At 42.5% G+C, this 21,317-nt stretch overlaps 1 protein-coding gene across 2 annotated transcripts in view; it reads left to right on the forward strand.

The window, feature by feature from the left end:
• Positions 1-13,934: 13,934 nt before the first annotated feature.
• The window catches only part of LOC126405456 (myosin-9-like), a 52,712-nt gene continuing 45,329 nt past the window's right edge, over positions 13,935-21,317 (forward strand). For both annotated transcript variants that reach the window (XM_050069195.1, XM_050069198.1), the window contains exon 1: positions 13,935-14,146. The gene's annotated coding sequence lies outside the window, so the exon portion shown is untranslated. The remainder of the gene's footprint in view (positions 14,147-21,317) is intronic.

A 21,317-nucleotide genomic window follows, 5' to 3' on the forward strand; every position in this document is an offset into this window, starting at 1 on the left:
GATGTGACTGTTCAGACTGAGGTCACATCACAAAAATTCAGGGGGGTAGCTGGGGGATGACATGTTGTTTTTTTGTTTTAATCTTGACCCTCCCTAGAGGCTTCAAATATTTTCCCTTAAGCCTCCATGAGCGACTGGCGGGAAAAAGCATGACCCTCCCTCCACCATAAATAATAATATATTCACACCAAATGCAGGTAGTATCAGAGCCAATTAAATGTTCATACAGCGCAGACAGTTTTTAAAGAAAATATGCCTTTCAAACCTGCTGGTGGGTTTTGGGATTGAGAGGGTATCTAAAATATATACAAAATACAACCAGTTAGAGAGATATGTCTCTCCCTTAAGCCAAAATGAAAAGAAAAAACATAAATCTCTCCCCAGTGCTTAAAAAATTACTTCATGTGCCTCCCTTGTTTTGCACCATCCTCTCCTGTCTCATAAATAACTTCTTCTGGCGTATGTCCTGACACCTTCAGCTCCATTGAGGCAAACCAGTCCAGTGTTTCATCATCCAGGTCAATTAGACCACGATCGCCATTCGGTGGCCGGTGTTTGGGGCAGCTGGTTATTATGTGTTCCACAGTTTGCAGTGGTCTTAAGTCTGAGTCGCAAGTAGAGTCTTAAGTCTGTCCTCAGGTGGTTGAGGGTCGTCCATTGCTTGCGGGGCTGGCCAGGAACATCTGCGGGGTCTTCAGTGTCGTGGTGGAGCCTCGATGGTTCTGCTGACATTTGGCCAACTTTGTATTCGCTGTTGTTTTAACTACACACATTTGTAATGTAGAACGAGGCTGTTTAGCAGAGAGTGAAGGTTCTGAGACTATAGCATGTGCTCAGGCCTTCATTGTGTCCTTATCCTGTGAGATAAAAGCCTACAGTATGTGTAAAAAACACAAAAATCTGACACTGTGTAAAATCAAGAAGGCCTCTTGACCCCCTGTGAAGCTTTAGCGACCCCTAGAGGGGTTGAGACCCCCAGTTTGGGAACCAGTGGCGTACGACAGTGTTGACGAACATGACGTAGCTCTCAGTTAGTGTTATCGTATGTCAGTGTCATACGTACCACGTCTCTCTGCCGTCTGTCTGAACATGTAGGTGTTACTCACCCTGTCACAACCCTCTCATCAGCGTAACTAAAAACACCCACACACCACCCTCCACTTATCGCTGCCCTCTAAATTACCTCCCTTCTGTCATCCCCTCAAATCAGCAGCGTCCGCCCTCTCGTCTGTCTCTCTAATCTTCACATCACAATGCGCTGAGTCTCTCACCTAATCAAACATCCGCTGCCCAACCACCTTTCTCTCCTCCGTCACAGTCAGACAGACTCTGACCCTCAGGCACACAGCTGACTGCCCCACTTAGCCTCTTATGTTCAGTTTCACCTGCTGAGTAAGATGTCAGACCACCTGCTCGTCTGTCACCAGTCCAAATGCATGTGATTACTGTTTTTAAACAGTCATACAGACACGGTGTGGGGCCCCAGACCCTTCTGTGGAGGTGGGACCAAGTCATTAGCTGTGTCTCAGTTCAGGGGCTGCAGCTGCCGAAGGCCACGCCCAAGTCAAGTTGCAAGTCTTTTTTTTGTTTTTGTCAATCAAGCCTAAAGTCATCAAATTTGTGATTCGAGTCTGACTCTCTCATCCTTTCATTTTATAGTTACAGTTTACTAATAAAACTCTCCACAGTATGAACAGTGGTTACATGAGCCTCAAAACCAGACACAACTCAGCCCTGAGCAGAGTGACCGTCCTCTACTGACCAATCAGACTGCAGTGTTCACAGCTCCACCTTTTAGTACCAGATCTGTGTGCTAGGTACCCCAACAGAGGGGGGACCAAACATGGGGACGGTACGGAACGCTTCTGTTGGTACCATCCACAACTTATCATCTGCTGAAAGTTCATCCAAAATGCTCGTCTTACACAAACTTCCTGCAGTGATAGTGTTCACAATTTATGTTATTGTTATGCACTGAATATAATGAGATATCCATAAAATATGTCACTCAGTCAGGGGTCGTTAGTTTACTCAGTGATAGAAATGGCATCCCTTCGGGTAAAAGGTTGGGAATCACTGCTGTAGACTTCTGACCTCTGCAGCTGTCTGTGTGTTTGGTTGCTATGTTTCACAATAATAAAAACAAAAGTGATAAATTGTTGTGTTATCACTGGACAGTGTAAATCATTAACAGCAGGACGATGCAACAAGAAACTGTTTTATATGAGACAAAATAAGCAATATCTCCCATTTTGTTTTACCTGCTTTACTATACACACTTTGGTGTGAGAACTCTGTCCTATAAGACCGTGTGTGTGTGTGTGTGTGTGTGTGTGTGTGTGTGTGTGTGTGTGTGTGTGTGTGGAGAAGGATTAAAGGCTTTCTGTGTCACTGCCCGCTAGAAACACTTGCGTAAATGAGGTCAAACAAAGCAGAAGGAGACAGGAGAGCACCTGCAGTCAGAGAGTCCCGCTAGTCATCATTTCATCACGCCGTCTTCTCTCGCGACTCGCTAACCGACAAACATTCCCACCCCTGCCTGCCTTCCCATCCTGGCATGTTATTACAGAGCCCACAGCTGACAGAATCATGCCCGGGGCCTCCAGACTGCTTATTAAGCGCACATCATTTGACATGTTCCATCTGCACTTTTAGTGGTCCTGGCTCGGCTTAGGTCATCACAGATGATGTATTCACGCAGAGCTGCTTCGGTAGCAACCAGAGGCAGAGACTCAGTGGTTTTTGAAACGGGGGGAATTCCACTGGCATTGCATCAGCAGGTGATCCAGATGTACGATTGTTGCGCGCTGGATGAAAGGCATTCCTGCATAGCTTTGAGATGTCTGGGACTGCATGACAGCACCTTTTGTTAATGATCTACCACTCTAACCACTTGCTCTCTCTGCTTCTCAATAATCAGTCTCTATAGGCCTCTGGATTCATGACCCAGGCTGCCCCTTACACACACACACACACACACACACACACACACACACACACACACACACACCTCCCTGTGTTGTCTACTCATCCTCTTTGTCTGCCCTCACACAGAGGAGAGAGGTGACTGAATAGATGACGACAAGCTCCAAAGGTTCAAGAACAGTGTGTAACCCTACACCTCTTCCGCCAAAAACAATAGACCACACCTCCGTCCTCGCTCCCGCTGTCTCTCTCTCTTACTCAACCACTCTTGTGACCATATAAGGCAAAAAAAAGACAGGGGAAGCCAGCGGCGGCTGCTGCTGCTGCTGCTGCTGCTGAACAAACGGGCCGAGAGGCAGAGCTGCATGTTGCTTCCACTGAGAGTATCCCAGAGCCTGAAACTGTTAATGTTTGCTGTGTTTGTTTGAAATGAAATTGCCTGTCAGTGATCCAAATGTTTTCTGTGTGTGTGTGAGGTTCCTGAATGTGTGGGAGAGCGAACAACTCTGTAACAACATTCAGATCTGGCACGGCCAGAGAGCATTCTGTGTTTATAGTAAATACTTTGCCGTATTTATGTTTTAAACACATGCTGCCCTCCACCTTGTTAGCTCTCCGTTCTGTTCCAGACAAATACCAAACCCAGACACAGACAAAGCAGCCACTGTTGCTGTTTGCATCACTCCATCTTTTTTCCCATGCGACGTACACATGGCTCACAATACCATGTTGACCACATTAGAGGTGTTGTCACATTGTTGCCGGTGATGAATTAGCGCAGAGACATCTTAACAAAAGAGTGTAAGCTTTGCTTGTTTTGCCCTTTACTCCACATTCCTGAGTTTTGTGAGTCAACATGTGTCTTATCACTCCTTCCTGTGTACTGATTACAGAGGAAAGGAGGAGGATGTAGGCCAGCCCAGACGCCAGAGGAAAATGTTTGCATTGTACGTTTCTGCAAACCAGAAATACATCACATCACTTGTATGTTTCATGTGTATCATATCAATGTTTCTAAAGTAATGTAATGACATTTCATCAGGAGGTGGAGGGGATGGTGGATGGTGTGACACCAAGGTGAGATGTCTAACTGTCGACCAATATTTGAAACCAACAAACAACCAACTGCTTGTTTTACTGTGAGTCACTGCTGTGTTTCCTGTGGCTTTTTTAGCTACTAAACGTGGGTGTTTTGTAGTGATGCATCGCTGCGTTTCCTGCTGGGGCGGTACCATGAAAAGCAGTTGTTAAAAGACATCGCTGCCTTTCCAGCTCTGACAGTGCAACAAGAAGCATTTGATTTTACAAAGACAAAAAATGCATTTGGTTTTTGCAGAGACATTGCTGTGATTCCTGCCAGGATAGTGCCAGGAAATGTGGTTGTATTTTACCAAGACATCACTGTGTTTCAAGCCAGGATGGTGCCATGAAAAGCAGTTGTTTTTTTACCGAGACATTGCTGTGTTTCAAGCCCTGATAGTGCCACAAAATGTGGTTGTAATTTACACAGACATCACTGTCTTTCCTGCTGGGATAGTGCCACAAAAAGCAGCTGTTTTCTACCAAGACATCGCTGCATTTCCAGCCAGGGTGGTGCCATGAAAAGTAGTGGGTTTTTTTACAGAGACATTGCTGTGTTTCAAGCTGTGATAGTATCACAAAAAGTGGTTGTTTTAAATTGAGACATTACTGTGTTTCCAGCCAGGATAGTGCCACAAAATGTGGTTGTAGTATACAGAGACATCGCTGTGTTTCCTGCCGGGATAGCGCCAAGAAAAGTGGTTGTTTTTTACTGAAACATGGCTGCTTTTCCACCAGGGATAATGCCATAAAAAGTTGTTTTTTAACCAGACACCGCTGTGCCAGGCAAGTGCCCTGAGAAGCAGTTGTGGTTTGTTTTTTTAAGACATCACTGTGTTTCCTGCCAGGATAGTGCCACGAAAAGTGGTTATTTTTTACCCAGATATCGCTGCATTTCCTGTCTGGATAGAAACACAGGAAGATGGTTTTTTTTACAGAGACAACGCTGTTTTCCAGCCATAATAGTGCCACAATCCATTTGTCTCTTACCAAGACATCACTCAGTTTCCTGCCAGGATAGTGCCACAAAATGCGATTGTTTTTTACTGACACATTGCTGTGTTTCCTGCCATAATAGTGCCACAATCCACTTGTGTTTTACCAACACATCAGTGTGTTTCCTGCCGGGATAGTGCCACGAAAAGCGGTGGTTTTTAACTGACACATCAGGGTGTTTCAAGCCAGGACAGTGCCACGAAATGTGGTTGGTTTTACCAAGACATCACTGCATTTCCAGCTGCTATAGTGCCACTAAAATGGTTGTTCTTTTTGCGAGACATCACTGCATTTCCAGCCAGGATAGTGCCATGAAGAGCGGTTTTAACCAAAATTGGATATTTTAAGCCAAAACATGATATTTTCCTAACCTTAACCAAGAAGTTTTTGTGCCCAAACCTAACCACACGTTAACCACACTGTTTATGAAATGTAAAGAAATGTAAACATATTAATGTATCCATTACATAATACAGATCTAACATATTTATGGTTTGCAGAAACATACAATACCACCATTATTTTCTGGCAATAGGGTAACAGTGAAAGGGAGAAGAGGAAACAGGGTGAGACTAACAGACAGAAGACAGAACAAGTAACCAGTCGCTCTGCCACACTCTCATTATTGCATTATCTTTAAAGCTGGTGGTGCTCTTAATTATCCTTTGTGGTTCTGGCTTTACACACAAAACACTTTGCTTTATCAAGCCAAGAGGCTGTGTGAACTCAGGCAAGTTTCGTAAATAGTCTCGGCAGTGAGATTGTACATGACTGGGGAATGATTGGTTGCTGGAATGAGCAGCAGTGTGTTTACACTGGACTCACATTCAAGCGTGTGGTGACTTTTCTCTGTCAGGTAACAGCTCACAGCTCGAGGATCTGGGTCAGACGGCGCTACATTAAACAACCTATTTACTGTTAAATTTGACACAGATCTGAGCTACTGGATACATTCGTGTAGCGTGTATACGTCTCATGCATGAGGGCACAGACGCACACGTTCTCACAAAGTGTGAATGCCCGCACACATGAATTCACACAAGTAATTCCACAGCGAGAGTGGCCAGTGAGCTAACATGCCACCCTTTTAACATGCTGTCCCTGAATGGGTCCTTTTCTTTCTGACTGAATGATATAATGGCTTTACACACCCTGATTTGCAGACACACCCTGCTGCTGCTATTACCACCGGCTGAAGGAAAAAGAGAGAGACTAGGTCACAGTGAAAAGGAGAGCGGGAAGCGGAGAGAGGGAGGGAGATAGTGAGGTCAGAAGTGTCCATATTTGGTAATTCATGCCTGCGTTTTAACCCTGCGTTTCTCTCTGTGCCCACTTGTGTTTGTTCTGCATCTTGTGCCTTTGTTGTGTAATTCATGTTCTTTTTCTACACGAGGTTTTTATTACGTGTGAACTTTTTGTTGTTTCGCAATTTGCACGTGTTTATTTAAAGTCCCTCTCTCTGTTACTCCCCCTCATTCTCCTCTCTCCTGGCATCTGGTCCTGCTCAAGTAACGGGTGACAAGGCGACCTTTGACCTCTCAGCTTAAATTTCGGATATTTCCCATCCATCCTGGGGAGGGAGAGTGTGTGAGATTTATTGAATTTTCCAGGCAGGCATGCTGACTGTTTCGATGTTTTGCTCCACATGCATGTGATGCCCAGCTGCCAAACGTATAGGAAAACACACGGCTGCATTCCTGTCATAATGACACATAGTGAACATAAATCACACGTTGAACAGAAAATGTGATTTTCCTGTTTGTCAGTGAATGCCTGCCATACCTGAGCCCCTGTTATATTTTGACTTCTCTGCTGAGTGAATCAGCAGAAGCGTTCCCTTTGTGTGGCGTGCTGAAGTCTGTAATTTGATCGTGTTGATGTCACCTATGAAAGCAATATTTGCATCAGGTCGTGTCAAAAGTTGTTTATCCCTGTAGCACAGAGCAGCGTCATCTGTTTCTTGTTCCTGCATCATCCTGAAGTGTAAGAAAGGAAAACATTAAGACATCAAGAGTGGAATTACCCTCATGTTTCCTCTAAACCAGTACCTCTGTCACATCCCACTTAATCGGCATCACCATCATGTTCCAGATGTGCTCATTTTAATTTATTTCAATTGATTTTATTCAACACTACTGCTACTCATTGCAATATTTTTTACATACACTTAAATTGTCAATGTTGAAGTTGGTTTTGATAAAGTTTGCATTTGTACTACCAGTGGCAGAAGTGCTACATTCAAGCATGTATTTGTTACCGTTAGATGACTGTTTGAACTTTTTGTGCAAGCCAAGAACAGCTGTACTTGCAATTATTTTTTCAATGCCATTATCTCGAGATCTTGAAGTTATTTATGTTGATTCTCAAGAAAACAAAAGGCTGAAAAGGTGTTTTCCTTTTAGTCCGGCACTCCATTAACCCAGTTAGCTTTAGCACCACATTTCAAAGGGCTACCCATGTAGAGGTGGTAATATTTTAATGTTGTGTGTTGTAAATGTAAATGTCTTTTATTTTCTGAAAACCAGCTACCTGTGTTAACATCCATAGTGCCCACTGCCCATCCTCCAGTCTCCACTGGTTAGCAAACGTTAGGCTTGGCTGCTTCTACTGTGCACCACCACTTGTGTCAGGTGTGAGCTAGCTAGCAGCGCTACTTATTCTGCAATTACTGCTGGTAAGGCCGCCCCAACCAATGGTGGTGGCACGGAAAAATTTGGCCCACCCCGGTGAGTAAGCGGCTTAATTTTGAGCTGCAAAAACCATAGCATTATTAAAGATTTTAGCCCGACTAGCTGTGTTGACACTGCTAATGGTGGTAACCATGCTAACCAAGCTAACAGTGATAACATAGTTAACAATGCTTAAGGGGTTTTGCAGCTCAAAATTAAGCTGCTTACTCAGCTGGATGAATTGGAGGAGACTGGAGGTAAATATTCACCTCCTGGGCACTGCAGAGGGGCCTTGAGCAAGGCATCGAACCCCCAAGTGCCCAACTCAAGTCGATCCCCCCTTGCTCTGACATGTCTCCATTCAATACCTGTATAGGTCCTGTTTGTGCATGTGTGTGTCTTTCGGGCCTGTGTGTATATGACAACAGAGTCTATCCATCCATTGTCAAAGGCAATCCGAAGCTGGGTTGCGGGGGCAGCAGGGGGACCTCAAGGTGTTGCCTGGCCAGATGAGATATGTCTCCCGTGATCTTGGGAGGTGTGCTGTCCTGGTAGGGTCTTCCAAGGCAAACTGGTCCCATCCAACAGTAGAAATTTGGGGTTCAGTATCCTGCCACCAGTCTTCCAGTTAGTGGACGAGCCACTCTACCTCCTGAGCCACGTGTTACCGGCTCACACTTTTCCCCTGTAATGGCAGTGGCCTTGTGGGTAACCTGTGAGTGTGTGATGTGTCCTTCATTGCGGAGGCAAGCAGCTCTCTCTCGGGTATGTCATGGTGAAGATCGCATGCAGCAAAGAATGATGATAGTCAGCAGAATTAAGTGTCTAGATAAACTCAAGGCTACTGTTCAACCGCACGAGAAGGCCAAGACTGCAATAAAGCCATTGTTGGTGGACAGCACCCAAACGCCTTGCTATCCTTCCTTCAGTGGAGTGGTTGGGACCACTAGAAGCTAGTTACCAGCGAATAATGAGCCAAGTTAAATTAATGCAAATAAGCCAGCGTGTTCCCACCTGCAGTTCAAAGCCAGTAAGAAGTCACTGAGAGAGGTAACACATGGCTGTGGCTGCCGGTGGGCAGTTTTTCCGCAGCAAACCCATGGGTTGCGATGGCATTACCATCAGTAATTGCCAAATGAGCAGCGCCGCTAGCTGGCTCCCACCAGACCTGAACAGCGTGCAGCACGGTAAAGTGAAGAGAAGCAGAATTAACCTGCTTAAAAACCTTTGTTTTCTTGTGATAACGGGTTGATTATCTCATTATCTTGACATGACTACACTCATTTTCTTAGAGATAAAATAATTAACTTGTGATCTCGATATGACGCCTTTAAAAAAAATAATTTCAAGCACAGCCACTCTTAACTTCTGTACCTTTATCTTCTCACTGACTAACTACAAATTCCAATCACTCTCAACCTGTGTGTCACAGTGATTCAGTATGTGGGTATCTTTTCTAATTCCAATCATATTTTCAAATTTTTTCCACAAATTTACTGAGCTACTGCACAATATTTCCACACACCCCCTGGGGTACATGCACCCCTGGTTATAAATCCCAGCTCTAAATGATTTTTCCACACCAGTTTATGCTGCTGATCAAAGCTGCTGATTTTTCAATCCATGTTTCACACTGAGACAGGGAAAATATATTTATTTTCCATTGCTAATGTCTCCCCATCTGCTTGTGGCATGTGGATTGGCACTGTGCTCTCAGTTCCACTCAGCGAACTGGGCTCAGATCACCCAATCATAATCCCAGGAGAGTATTTCAAGCAAACAGGTTCACGCTGTACTGTTCCATTCTTCTGTGTAGACTTTGGCAGTGGCAGTGCAGAACTGTCATTTCAACATCCATCATCTCACTCATCCCTGTTTTGTTAAATTTTCCTGCACTGTCTCTCTCCTACCAGCGCTGCACTCCTTTCTCTTTATTCCTCATTTTCTATATCAAATGAAACACCTGTTCCACACCTGTTGCTTCGTCTTTGATTTAATCTACATAAACACGTCATCTACTACCTCTCCGTGTGTCAGGCCTTTTTGAAGAGCCAGTAAAAACAAATGTCAGGAGTGATTTGAAGTCTGAACAAGTGTTTCCCTCCCACACATTAATTATATCATCACCCGCAGCAGTTCCCATGTAGTGTCAGCGTGTCTGGTCACGAATCTCGGCTTACCTGTTTGAGTGATGGGATCATGGGAACCTGTGAGAGTAGATTACACAACGCTGCTGCGGTTTGAATCTTGTGAGGTCTCCTGATCTAATCATTTATCAGCAAGGTGCAGCCGTGTGTTTAAATACATGCAAAATATCGATGCAAGATTGATGTATGCATGCGCTAACAGAACATGCTGACAAGTGAAGAGTTTTAAAGCGAAATTGTGAAACTTTAAAATGAATTATCATTACATTTTATCTGAGTTTTCTTAAACCACAACTGGATGTTTTAAAGACTCCAATCCATCCTTGAATTAACATGTAAAGTAGTTTTCAAACATCTCTAAAGTCTTGCTAAGATATCATCCAAATGTTTTCATCACCAGCATCTAAGATCTAAAGCAAGCATAAACTGTTTATATAAAGCAGATCAACAAAATATTTTAATTCCCCTGGAGGCAAGTGGGGTGAAATTATTTATTTTTAGCAGTGACATGATCGCTGAGCGTTTCGAGTTGTTCAACAGTGAAAGGTTCAAGGCACCGATGGCCAAAATCTACCCTGCCAAAGTGTCCTTGGGCCAGACACTAAATCCTTATCAGCTCCCTGTTCTGACCTCTGAGCTCTGGCCTCTGCTAGGAGCAGAAGAAAAAACTCACATAGATAAATAAAGTGCTGTATTATTGATATAACACATATGCATGGATGGACTACTGAGAGGGCCTACTGGGCACAGCGCCAGGGGCCCAAAGTGTCAGGCACACCAACCCCCGGCCTTCGTCTGCAGTCATATTAACCCGTACTAATCAGGAAGACCTAAAGATGCAAAGGTCAAGCAAAGAGATGTACAATAACTACTTAAAGGCACAAAACATACACAGACACAAAACAATAAGACAGAAAAGTACCACAAAAAAGAGACTATATAGAACACTGAACAGCCACAAGGAGACACACAATAACTGGAAAAGGCACGAAAATACCTCAGAGACACACAAATCAACCACAAAGAGACAAAAACAAACAAAGTGACACAAACTTAGTCAAAACACAACCAAAGATAACACAAAATGGCCACAAAGGGACACAAATGTACCTTAAAGAGACACAAAATGACAAAGAAACCCCACAAAATGACCTCAAAGACACATAAAATGACCAAAACTTATACAAAAGAGACATGAACTGACGACAAAGAGACACAAATGTACCTTAAAGAGACTAAAAATTGCCACAAAGAGACACAGATTTACTCTAAAGAGACACAAAATGACAGAAACCCCACAAAATGACCTCAAAGACACATAGAATGACCAATACTTACACAAAAGAGACACAAAATGACAACAAAGAGACAAAAACGTACCTTATAGAGACACAAAATGACCACAGAGAGACACAAATTAACTGTAGAGACACAAAATGACCACAGAGAGACACAAATTAACTGTAGAGACACAAAATGACAAAGAAACCCCACAAAATGACCTCAAAGACACGTAGAATGTCAAAGACTTACACAAAAGACACATGAACTGACGACAAAGAGACACAAATGTACCTTGACTAAAAATTGCCACAAAGAGACACAAATTTACTGTAAAGAGACACAAAATGACAAAGAAACCCCACAAAATGACCTCAAAGACACGTAGAATGACCAAGACTTACATAAAAGAGACATGAAATGACAACAGAGACACAAATCTACTTTAAAAGAGACACAAAATGACCACAAAGACCGAAAAATTACACAAAATAGACACAAATTACAAGAAAGACTTGCAAAAGAACCATAAAGCTACACAAAGTATCCGCCAACTCATGCAAAACAACCAAAAAAAGACACAATATTACTTAAAGAGACACTAAACAACAACAAAAGCGGCTAAACCACCACAAGCCTGAGTGTCTTGCTCCTGCTGAGGAGAGGTGGTGTGGCCGTCTGCGCGTCTGTGCCCAGCGGCCCATTGTCTCATAATCCGCCCTTGCACCTATGAATAAATCATATTTCCAATATGAGACGGGGATAAGTGCACAAGTGTACAGTTTCAAGCCTGTTTTTTATTATAATTAAAAAATAAAAATATTTTTAAAAAATGGTCCTTTGTCTGGGAAATGACAGGATTTAATAATAATAATAATAATAATAATACATTTTATTTATAAATGCCTTTCAAGACACCCAGTGACCCTTTACAAAACCAGACAAGACAGTCAGCACATAATTCTAAATTCTTTGTTCTTGGCAGTTATCTAAAGGGACGTAAAACAAAATGCAGTGAGCAAGTTTTTATTGATGTCGACAAGCCAAAAGATCTGTAGTGTTAACACAGAAAAGCATTCAGAGACCAAGCACCTGCATTAAGTCAAGGAAATGTCTGTAAAAACTTACATCCATATCATTTAAACTTGATGTTAACACAATAAATGTAATATACAGTATGCAATGAAGGACTTGTAATGGTGTCTGTTGTATAGTATGCCCAATGTAAATTAAATTCTTTTTCTTCTTCTTCCTCCTCATTTATTATTACTTTATATTCATTTATTGTTGCTTTTTGTGTTCCCATTCATATGCTGTAATGCTTCAGTTTGTTTTAACACAGCTTGTCACCATGTATGTGTATATTTTGAAGAAACTGTAGGACTTTTGTAAACTTATTTTGCATTTTATGTTTTTTTTATAATGTTGGAAACTCGATAAACTTGAAAAAAAAAAGAATATGTTCATAAAACATATTATGAAGCATGAGGAAAGGCTGCTCTAAAAAGATGAGTTTTCAGTTGGGACTTTAAAGAAGAAACTGATTTACACTGATGAAGACCCTGAGGAAGAGTATCCCTACACTAAAGGCCCGGTCACGCATAGTTTTTATGTATTTATTTAACCTTTGCCGAAATGAGTTTCTCCTGTGGAGTGTCTGGGCTCAGCCTTAGAGATAGGGTTAGGAGCTCTGATATTTGGAGGGAGCTCGGAGTAGAGCCGCTGCACCTTCATGTCGAAAGGGGTCAGTTGAGGTGGTTCGGGCATCTGATCAGGATCCTCCTGGGCACCTCCTGTTAGAGGTGTTCTGGGCTCGTCCCACAGGCAGGAGGCCCCGGGGCAGACCCAGAACACACTGGAGGGATTACATATCTCATCTGGCCTGGGAACACCTTGGGGTCCCCCAGGAGGAGCTGGAGAGTGTCACTGGGGAGAGGGATGTCTGGGGTGCTTTGACACCGCGACCTGGCCCTGGATAGGTGCATGAAAATGGATGGATTCAGGAGTGTCCTGGCCAAGACCGGCAGCAACATAGGAAAAAAAATAAAACACAAAATGAGATTACTACAAATAAAAGCCAAAAAGTACTGTAGTATTTGCTATAAGTGAGCCATAAAGGTGCAAAACAAGGGCAACTACACGATTTTAATTAGCTAAAATACACCCTGACATTGGCATATGGATGACTGCATACAACAGTGCAGTGTAACAGCAGAGGTGTTGATGCTGATGTGATGTATGAGTGATATGANACACCGCGACCTGGCCCTGGATAGGTGCATGAAAATGGATGGATTCAGGAGTGTCCTGGCCAAGACCGGCAGCAACATAGGAAAAAAATAAAACACAAAATGAGATTACTACAAATAAAAGCCAAAAGGGGGGATATGTCTGATATTTGGCAGCCTTACAGTAGACATAGTATCAAACAGTTGGAGCCATCGCTGCTACTTGTTTTCACAGCAGACGGTGGTCAGACGAGACCCTGTTGACACATGAGGGAGGCCCGGGATGATGCAGTCCATCCTGAGAGTGCCTGGTACTTATATGGTCATAAAAATCCTTAGTATGCACATACCTCTCTCATTAAACACAGCTTTATCTGCGCCCCGTCTCTGCCCTCCCTCCTCTCAACTCTTTCAAGTTCAGCTCTTTCTGCTCCCCAAGCCCCGCCCTCCCTACACTTCATCCGCGCTTCTGATTGGCTTAAAGTGTGCGGAGTATCAAAGCGCTGCTGCGATTGGTTGAAGGGGCGGTGCACACGGACCGGAGCCCGCCTCGCGCTGGACCGCACCCCGGCTCCGGCTGCCTACGTACCGAGTGAATTTACGCGAACCAGTGAGCAGCTCGAGGAGGAGGGAGGGCAGAAGGAAGAGGGGGAGAGAAAAAAAGATAGAAAGAGTGAGTGGAGCAGAGAAAGAGACGGAGGAAGCGAGTAGTTTAGCCTGAGCTCTCTGCGAAGCTGCTGTCGACGGGGAAAGAAGTTTGACTCACGGCGACGCCACCGGTTGTTGTTAGCCACCCCTCTGAAAGGCACCGAAAAAGCAGGTAATAATTTCCACCTTGGGCACTTTTTATCCGCCATGCTTTCTCCCTCTCTGTCCCTCTGTGGACTCTTTCATAACTCATTCAATCTGCCGTGTCACTCCAGCAAGTGCAGTGAACCAGGAAGCTCCGGCTGCAACTTCAGCAACCGCGATGGGTGGAGTGGGAACTGATTCAAACCGGGATTTATTTAACTCTTCAACAACCTTAACTACATTTTAATCACCGTAAAGTTTCAAACAAAAGGCGCGTGTGTGATATTTGTCGCCAAGTTCAGCAGCAGCACGGTGGCAGCTGGCGACAAGCTCAAAGCCATAACGGTAGAGACAGGAAGTGATTCGGTTGAATGAGTTGCAGAAAATGCCGGTTGAAGAGTTTGATGGGGAATTAAAGAAAAGTTAATTTTGAGTGTGTGCACGCAAACTCCTTCGTGGACACAGGGATGTGTGTGTGGGATTGATTTGTGTCTCTTGAGTTGAACTTTTCGGTTTGGTCAGAAACGGACGCTGTGTGTGGCCAGTAACATGTCTGGCTCGCGGCATGACGTCACTGGTTTACCGGTGGACTGAAAGAAAAGAAAAAAAAAACGGCGCCGTGCTTCTTCATCTGCTCCTGCACCGTCCAGCTCGACCTCACTGAACCGTGACATCTGCCTTACTGTCTTACAATGGTGCAAAGTAACTGAGTACATTTACTCAAGTACAGTTTCTGAAGTACTTGCACTTGAGTATTTCCAGTTTATGCTACTTTATGCTTCTACTCCAAAGCATTTGGGGGCCAAATATTGTACTTTTACTCCACTACATTTATTTGATAGCTTCAGTTACTAGTTACTTTAAAGATTTATGATGTTAATGTTAATACAAAATATTAGGGATGCACGATACTGGATTTTTTTTGCTGATATCCAATATGCCACCAATGTCAATACATCCACCTTTTCCCTAACTAATTTGATAATCAAGTCTCTTCTGTAGGGAAACTGACATCATATTATGCATGCATACTCTTATCATGATGGCCCACCAGCAGATGGAGACATGAAATACATTACTTTTCGAAGTATGTAATATTTATTCATTGCGCAAAATAAGAAAAGACACAATGGCCAATTTTAAAGCCGATGTTGGCCATTAGCGATGACTTTCTCATAAGTATTTTCAATTTATGCTACTTTATACTTCCACTCCAATACAATTCTGGGGCAAATATAGTACTTTTTACGCCAGTACATTCATATGTTGGCTTTAGTTATGTCGCAGATCTATGTCAATACAAAATATGTCATTTTATTACAGGTAAAGGTACCTAGCATTATAAAAAGTAATTATAATGAGCTCCAACCTTTACTAGCTGCAACGTGAAACTGATCAATAATTGTAATCCAGTAATACAATTTACATAGTTGTGAAACGGGCCATGCTGCATAGAGAGTGCTTTTACTTTTAGTGCTTTAAGTATACTTTGATAGAGGGGCGTAGTCAGTAGCTGTCTAAAACAAAATTATATGCTGAACCGTGGCATCTGCTTTTCTTTCCTTTTAATGGTGGAAGGTAACAGAGTATATTTACTCAAGTACATACTTAAGTACATTTTGAGGTACTTAACTTGAGTATTTTGAATTTATGCTACTTATACTTCTACTCCAATACATTTAGGGGCCAAATATAGTACTTTTTACTCCACTACATTTATCTGTTTTAGTTACTTTGCAGATTCATGTTATTAAAACAAAATATAAGTGCTGCACGATATTGGATTTTTTGCAGATATCCGATAAGTCGATATATAACAACTTATTTGACCAATACTGATATCGATGTAGCCACTTTTTAAGTCTCTTCTGTAGGGAAATTGACATCATATTAAGCATGGATACTCTTATCGTGATGGCCCCCCCAGCAGATGGAGACATGAAATACAATACTCAATGTATTTTATATTCATTAATTGTGCGAAGTAATAAAAAGCATTTGTGCCAATTCTAATAGTCCATTTTAAAAGTCGATGTTGGCCGATACTGATGATGTACCGATTTATATCCGAGTGTTGGCCAATTCTGATACTTCATTTTAAAACCAATATTGGCCAATACCGATGACATGCTGATACTATCGTGCATCCCTACAAAATATGATATATTATTACAGGTTAAGGTACCCAGCTGTATATAAAGTAATTCAAATTTGCTCCACCTTTACCAGCCGCAACATGATCCGTGATGATTATAAACCATTAATACCATTTACATCATTGTGAGTATGAGTATTTACAGGGATGTGAATATAGACTGTGCACTGGGGCCCCTGGGGTGGATTGGCCCATAGAGAGAGCGGGTCCTTGCAAGTGATTCAGACCTTTTGCATTCTTTATAAAGCACGTTTTGGATGTGGTATTTGAATGCCTGATATGAAGGCCATGTTTCCAAATTAAGTTTGACTTATAGTTACTCTTAGCCCAGGGTGCATAGTACAAAAATGCAGTTTTGACTAGTTCAGAACAGACTGGAGGGACTCTGAAAATTATCCATTGAGGGTCTAGTCCGATGAGTCAAACAGGAGAAAGCATTTTACAGAAGTTAATTAGGCACTGGTTGTTACATCAGTAAACCAGATTTTAGCCAGAAATGATTCCTGGAATACACAAGAATGCCAGCTGAAAATGACCAGGTTTGTCTTGTAATTACAGTGCGGTCCACTGTGATGAACATCAGCCAGGCAGCACGAGAGTTTTCCATGATGATTTTATGGGATATATCAATATCAAGCCAAGACGGTTTTATTTATATAACCTGAAGTCACAAGTTACAAATTTGCCTCAGAGGGCTTCACAAACTGTAAAACATTGGATACCCCTGGTTCAGAAAAAGAAAAACTGGCTATGGGGCTAAAGGGAGTAACCTCGGGAGGAGCAACAAAAGAGGGATCCATGTTCCAGACATGAATATAGTGATGCCAGATACGCAACTGTAAAATGACAATATGGAGTAAAAGTGGCAGTATTAGTTGAATAAAGTAAAATTAAGGAAATATTTAGCTCAGTAGGTTAAGAGTTTTAGACAGAAAGTATTTGGAGGAAGGAATGTGGATCAGGAAAGCTTTAAAGCAACTTCTATGTAAAGAACGTCTTCTGATTATTGTAATCTTTTCCGGTATAGACTGCTTCAAGGATGACTTCTATTTGTAGGTCAATGCGAACATTAGCATCGCCATGGTTCCCTCGACAAAGCCTGTGGGATTTCTGTGGGAGTTTGGATCATTGCAGAAATAAGCTCTGTGGCAAACAAACGTTTGATACTTACACTTTTTGTTGAGCAAGATAATCTTCACAAATGAGCACCACTTGTATGATCTTTGAAGCATAAATTCAATTGCTATTAGTAAAATGCTAACGTCAGGCTGTAAACAAACAACACCACAGTCACATGACTTCAGCATCACCGTTTTCTGCGTGACGAAGCTAATTCATAAGTGGGATATTTTCTGACGTATTTTATGTTGCAGAAAAAAACGTGGAAGTCTCTTAAGCTTGTGTTAACCGCTGACCTTATTTCAAGCAGCTAACCAAAAACTCACTGACTTCGAGACGAGGGAACCGGAAGTGCTAAAATGCTAACTCACTCCTGGGATTTAGCACTCTATTGCTTAGGCACGATGAAATTTGTTGAGTTCATTGTTAATTTAGCCTGATACAGACGCTCATGTTACAACAACGCCCTTGACATTTTCACTCTGGCTAACTTAGACTCTCCTCAGATCTATAAAAGGTCACATTCTCATCATGCCTGTCTCTGCCATGTCATTGTACACCTACTAAGTGTTGTGCTTTGTCAGTGCGATTTGTGTTTGCTCTGTTAGATGGCACATCATGGTGTTTGCACTCTGGGAAGCAAACACACTCTGGTATGCTTGCACGCCCTACTGACTTTAAGTACGGCAAGCTGTGTGGCTGAGTTTTAGCTTTTTTTTTTTTTTTGCATGAACTCTACCTTGTGTCAGACTGGGCATGGAGGCTGGCGTTGCTTCACCCAAAGCTGCTTCTCATTGTGCTAAGTGTTAGCGTTGTCCGAGAGGGTGAGAGCAGCACCTCTTTGCTCTCATTTGTAGTAATCGGAGCCATACACGTCTAATGAGCTGATGTTTTCTGCCAAGGAGCTATTAAACCGCAGTGTGAGCTTACCACATTAAAAATATTTCTTACTCAGGCATAGAAATGTGCAAATGATGGTTCATGTTAGTGATTACAGTAGCTGCAAAACACAAAACGCTGCATGTGTGTAGTCATGTTTGTTTTATCATCATGTTTGTCAGGATGACACACCTACACTCTTCCATAGAGCAGTCATTTGCAGTGTTGCTACAGAAAGACACATAATTAAACACGTAAAGGGGCATGTTGGGTGACATATGTCACATCCTGTTATTGCATTTGAGTCATGAATTAAGTACTCGCAAATGCATTGTGCAATGGCTTCGGTGGAAGCCAGTTCTTCTCGCATATTGCCAGTTTCAGTGTTCAGTTATGGAGCCCCCCGCTGTGATCATTACATTCCTTCATTCGTGTGTCAGCAGTGTCCACACTCAGGGCCCCCAGGGAGAGTTATGTACTGCTGGCAAGACGAAATTAAACGCAGACATCTTAAAACGCGAACAAGGGGCCGGTGTACAAGGTTGTTCAATCTTCTCAAAATGATGTAGTCTGAGAGAACATGCCTGTGGATGTTTAGATTTCATTGAAGGTTGGTCGTCCCCGGCTGAGACAGATTACTTGCAGCCAGCCTCTTGCTTTTGTTGTGAATGAGAGTGCAGCGTGGAGAGGGCAGGGTGACACGGTGCGGAACACAACCCACAGTTTCCTTCTGGTATGAACTCTCAAGGTTCTTTTAATATATCTGAGGTATTTCTAATCTTTTATCTGTTGTGTGCCCTTCAAGTGCACTCATAGACTCAGTCATCCATTTAATATAGATTTTTCAGGCTAAGAGCAGAGAAATGCAAGGCAAGGATAGTTTTGATCTTTTGAAGTCGGGTCATATGAGGTACTTCTCCATGGTCAGTGTTTTACCTACAGTAGATGTCATTTGGCACGCCCTCAGTTTGGAGAAGCAGGCTGGAATACTGACACAGGAGCTAAGCAATGTACAGCTGTGGATGGGGGCAGCAGCAAACATATTTTAGCCACTTAAAAAATCAGTTTAAACGTTCATTATGTATAGAATATTTTCACTGCTTTACCTTGATGCAGACAGCAATATCCGACAGGAAACTGAAGCCAGTATATCGCTTTCTTTAAAACCAGACTCCATTGAGAAAAACAGTGATTTAACGGTGCAGAACACAGGAGCTGCTGGTCCATCGCTGCTTTCATCAGTTATTTTGTTTGTGTTATTGTGCAACTTCGGTGTTTAAACAGGTTAGTTCAGGTTCACCAAAGTCACACAGTAACACAAACTAAAGTACTGATTGAGGCAGCTGCAGACCAGTGTCCTCTGTGTTGCAGAGCCAAAATTACTGTTTTTGTCAATGGAGTCTGGTGATTTTGAAGTGAGTAGCTTCCCTGTTGAAATGGGCCGTCTGATGGGAAAGTAAAGGGTTGAAAATGCCAACAAATCTACAAATTGACAATGGATAAGTACCTCATGCAACCCCACTTCAAAAAAGCTGAACTATCCCTTAAATTGTTGGTCATTTTGTTAAGCAAAGATGCTAAAATCTCACTGTCTCGAGCTTCTCAAACAAGAGTTTTTTCCTGGTTTTCTTTTAATTATTGTAAATATAATATCTTTGGACAAAACAAGCTATTTGAAAATGTCAGTGGACACATTTTATTGACTTAAAATTGAAAGATGAAGAAAAATATTTAAAAGACTGCAATACAAGTCTGCGTCAAATCCTTCTAGAATAGTATCATTTCTTTAGAGTTTGACGAGGAGGCGAGTTGAGACGAGTTGGACTGTGCAGATTTTTCTCATCTGAGTATATTACTTATTTATTTTCTAGTATTAGATGTTTTTTGATGGTTGGTCAGGCAGTGAAGTATCATGCATATCCTACACAGTCAGTTGAGATTCATTCATGCAGGCAAAACATTCCAGTCAGAGCGGAGTCGGTAAAGATTAACCATGGCAGCGCTGATCATGCCATTTCTCAGCATGTAGTAACAGTGTTGTTCAGACTTGGTGAAAGTCACTTGTGTATCCATAAATAGATATAATGCCTGTCTTTTTTAATCTCAGAGGGTTTGTGATGCAGACAGTATCAAACACATGTCTTCAGCTTGCACACATACAGCGTGTGCCGTATATCACTAATGGTGGCCTTTAATCCAGTTCTTTCAAACATGTTTTTTCCTGAACGTCTCGTCTATTTTTGCTCTGCCCAAACATATTCCTTCTGGTTGACATGAACGGCATAATTAAGTTGCCTCAGTTAGAACAGTTGAACTGACTGAGCTCAGGGATAGTGTGCAGTTGGTTTCCCATTTCCATTCACTGTGGTCTATTTCTTACATTTCCTCGTTGTCTCCTCCTCAGACCATTCTGAGCGCCCTCTGTTCCCTGTCTGTGTTCATTCTTCCTCCCACCCTGCCTCTTTTCCTCTGCTTGTGTTTTTTTTGCCACCCCCATCCCCATCCTTTCCTCCATCCTCCCCCTCGCAGCGCGCACCTGTAAGGTTTCAATAGAACCAAACAATACCAGGAAATGGCTCTGACTTGGACTGTACACAGAAAGGACTTGTTGAGATTTCTCGACTGACGGACCTTGAACATGCCTCATGTCATGATTACTTGTGGTTAGATAGAAACTTCTGCTTTCTGTTTTGTGGAATAAAAGATGAGGTAATGCTTGATCAGTGATTAGTGATCTGCACTCTAGCCCTCTTTGAGTGCCAGTTTAATGATCCAGCTTCCTGTTTGTTCAAGAAGAGGTGATAGTCAGCACCTGGCTGTCCATTTCCTTGTGAAACTTACTTGTAGAAAGGCATTTTCGTAAGGTTTGTCTGCTTGGCAGACTTTTTAGAGATGTCCTTAAAGAAGTATTTTAATGCCGGAAAGATGTTGTTTTTTCTTTAAATAAAACTGGGCTGTCTGTGCAGTGGAAAGACACAAATACTTTTGGAAGTGGTGCCACATGACCAGAGAAAACAGAGAAAAGGGTTGTGGCATTTGTTTTTGC

Source organism: Epinephelus moara, chromosome 18 (genome assembly GCF_006386435.1).
Source record: "Epinephelus moara isolate mb chromosome 18, YSFRI_EMoa_1.0, whole genome shotgun sequence".
Classification (NCBI taxonomy): domain Eukaryota; kingdom Metazoa; phylum Chordata; class Actinopteri; order Perciformes; family Serranidae; genus Epinephelus; species Epinephelus moara.